The 3,421-nt window shown below is 30.9% G+C and overlaps 1 non-coding gene across 1 annotated transcript; it reads right to left on the bottom strand.

The window, feature by feature from the left end:
- Positions 1–1,002: 1,002 nt before the first annotated feature.
- TRNAD-GUC (transfer RNA aspartic acid (anticodon GUC)) lies at positions 1,003–1,074 on the bottom strand. The gene has a single exon. It is a non-coding gene; the product is annotated as a tRNA-Asp (tRNA).
- Between the last annotated feature and the right edge of the window lie 2,347 nt (positions 1,075–3,421).

Consider the following 3,421-nt stretch of genomic DNA (forward strand, 5'->3'; position numbering starts at 1 on the left):
CATCCTGCAATTCTCTCTTCTCCGCTTAAACATATCGTTTTCTAATTATTATTGTTTAGTTGAACTTCAAACCACAATGTTAAACCACAATGTCAAACCACTCATTCATTTCAAATTTGTAATAATTTATTCGAATGTCTCAGATATTATTCAGTCATTACCTAATATGTGTTAAGGAAATTGCAGGGTATAAGTTTTTTTTTACATACTTTCAATACTTTTTGAGTTGGTGATTTTTTTAAAAACCACTAGTTTCTGAGATACGACTTTAAAAAAAATCTTTTCAACCTTTTTTGATGATTCTAATTTTAATTAGACTACGGTCTACGTCAACTTGTCTGTATTTCACTTGGAAACCAACATTAGATAGATGAAATAGCTCGAATGCAAAAAGAAAATACTGGTCGACATTTTCGTTTATATTTTGGAAAAATAAGAAAAAATATGTTCATGTCTTTCGGCTTAGATACGATTAAGTTTTTAGAATAACCAAAATAAAAAGTGATATTTATTTTTTCTTTCATTGTTGGTCCTAATAGCTCCGATATAAAAATTTGTAATTATTCGGATGAATGTGTTTCCAAAGATATTATTTATGAAAATGTTAGTAATTTTTATGAAAATAATTGTCAGTTACAAAAAATATATATTCTATTAACGCATGGGTGAAATATGAAAGCGTCTGAATTATTTCAAGTGTCACCAGAAAAAATAAACACCTTTTTTTAACAATAAAACTGTATGTAAACAAAAAAAAAATACCTGAATTTCTATTTCAGAAGGCGATTTTTTATTTTTGAAATTGGATGGATTCAATTTACTAATATTTGGTAAGTTTTCAGATGGTTTTAAATTTATCCTGAATGACATTTTTGAATTTGAATTAACGTACTGCGTTGTATTAAAAACGAATTTAATCCTGAAATAAAAAAAAAAATCTACGTAAATAATAAAAATAAGTTGTGTATAATAAAGTATACACAAAACTGGAAGAAAAATTTCCTCCCCGGCGGGGAATCGAACCCCGGTCTCCCGCGTGACAGGCGGGGATACTGTCCACTATACTACCGAGGACTGATGACAGGGTATGTTTACCCTAATGTTTTAAATAATAGATGTTCCCAGGTAATTTCTTAAATCTTAAGGTAACTAAAAATAATGAGTAACAAAAAAATAAAGAAATAAAACTAGAACAGTGTAAGATGTAGTTGTAATCCTAAACTCGCTAGATGATTTTTTTAAAAGAATTTTTAGAACCATTTTTTATTTATATACCAATTTTGTTGTCACATTAAATACAAGCTCAACTCAAAGGAAAATACGCCGTATTAATATCAACGTGGTGGCGTCCAAATAGGCATAATGCCGCATGTGAAGTATTTACGCATTTGGTTGGCGCAAACTAAATTCTGTACCCAGTAAATTAAAAATAGATCATGATGTTACTGATCAATTTTTGTTAATTGTCGACGTCAGTCATCAGTCAAAGTATTTCATCAGTCAAAGCCGACTGCCAAGATTTAAAAAAAAAATGTAAAAAACATTTGTAACAGTAAATATATTCTGTACCTAAAATTATCTTTTAACTTATTTACATCATGCGTACATTTTAATTAATTTTTTTTAAATATATAAAATTAATATATCAACATATTTCATTTTTATTTATTAAAAAAATAAATAATAATTATATATTACTGTATAACGCCGACTAATCGAATTGTCTGCAAGGCCGAATTCGGATAACTGGAAAATTAAGAAAGGTTTATCATACATATTGGACATATCATTCTAATGCTTAAAGGAACGACTGAGGGTGTCTGAAGAAGATATAAGGGAGTCTTCCCTGCTATTCCTGAAAAATTTGTTAGAAAGACTAGTTGCGAACTAGCAATGGCGGTGATGTCAGTGTGGAATGTTAAAGAAATCTGTATGGTTTTCAGCTGTTATAGGCTTTGAAGCCTACAGACTAATTTTTGAGTGTGAACTTCACAACCGAATTGTGGCAACATGAAAATGACTTTCTTGATCACATTGTGTTTAGTGATGAGCCAACATTTCATCTTAGAGGAAAGATTAACACCACAATGTCAGTTTCTGGGGGTATGAAGATCTCCGGCAAGTTTACAGATCGTTTTTTTTTTTTTTTTTTTTTGCTGAAGCGAGCGTAGAAGTTGCCTATTTGGATATGCTGTGTACTTTGCTTTTTCCTCAAGAGCAAGATAGAACAGAGAAGTCTATTTGTTAACAAGATGGTGCGGCTCCTCACAGGCATAACTCTTTTGGGTGCGGTTGAAGATTTTCCCCGACCGCTGGATCGGTTGGCATGAACCCGATGACAGAGCTTACTTGTGGTAGCATACAAGGTCACAAGATCAAACCCCAAGGGATTTTTTCGTTTGGGGTTTTAAAGAATCTTTTTGTGTTTATGTAATTTAATAGGCGTACAAGGAAGTCATGTGGTGTCCACATCAAATTTTTTGTTTAAATATTTAGATTTATCAGTGAACTCCGTAATTAGGTATTTCATACCTCAACAATATGTTATAAACAAAAAAATGACGGTTAAAATAAACCGTTAACAAATCGTATTTAAAATCCAAACTGCTTTTTAAAATCCAAACATTAAATAATGTAAAAATTATTAGACGTAAAATAATTTGTGATTATGTCTATATAATAATGTAGGTGTGTATTATAAGAGTGTATTTTCATTCGATATTAATAATGAATAATGAGCACATTTTTAACTGAATATATTTAGACGAGAAAAACCGACTGGAAGAGGACTATATTTTTACAAGATTATTACTGATATATCTTAGCAGCACTGTGGGCGATACAATGAGCGTAAGATATAAAGGTAGAGATAAATTTAGGAACGTGCGAGGAGGAAGGAGGAAGAAAGAGCGAGAGAAAGCAACAAGCAGCGGCATGTTGCTGTAACCCGTTCTCAGCAGGGAGTCTGGCGTTCCTCCACTCTAAATTCTCAATGACGAGGGGTTGAGAAGCGAAAATAATGATACAATGAGTAGAAGACTGATTTTACGAAGATGTTGCACGCGCGTGTCTGCACATCCACATAAAAAAACGTGTCGTTAAATGACAGTTTATTCATTTTGTATCTTTTAGGCTATTATTGTTCTGAAAACGTAGATTATGGATGTTAAGTTTATGACTTCTTTCTTATCTAAAATTTTATCATTCATGTTTCTGATAAAAGTACTACCCTTTCTTTATTGTTCTTCAATAACAGGACACTTTCTTGTAAGCAAAGCAATTAAAACACGAACCGGTATTATATTATTTTATTTCGAAAACGAAACAAACAATTTAAAATCAAAAGTATTCTTGTTTTAATTAAAAATTTTATTAATTTTTCTTTTAAATAAAAAAAAAAGGCAACACACATTGTAATTTT

Source organism: Lycorma delicatula, chromosome 1 (assembly GCF_047948215.1).
Source record: "Lycorma delicatula isolate Av1 chromosome 1, ASM4794821v1, whole genome shotgun sequence".
NCBI classification, from domain to species: domain Eukaryota; kingdom Metazoa; phylum Arthropoda; class Insecta; order Hemiptera; family Fulgoridae; genus Lycorma; species Lycorma delicatula.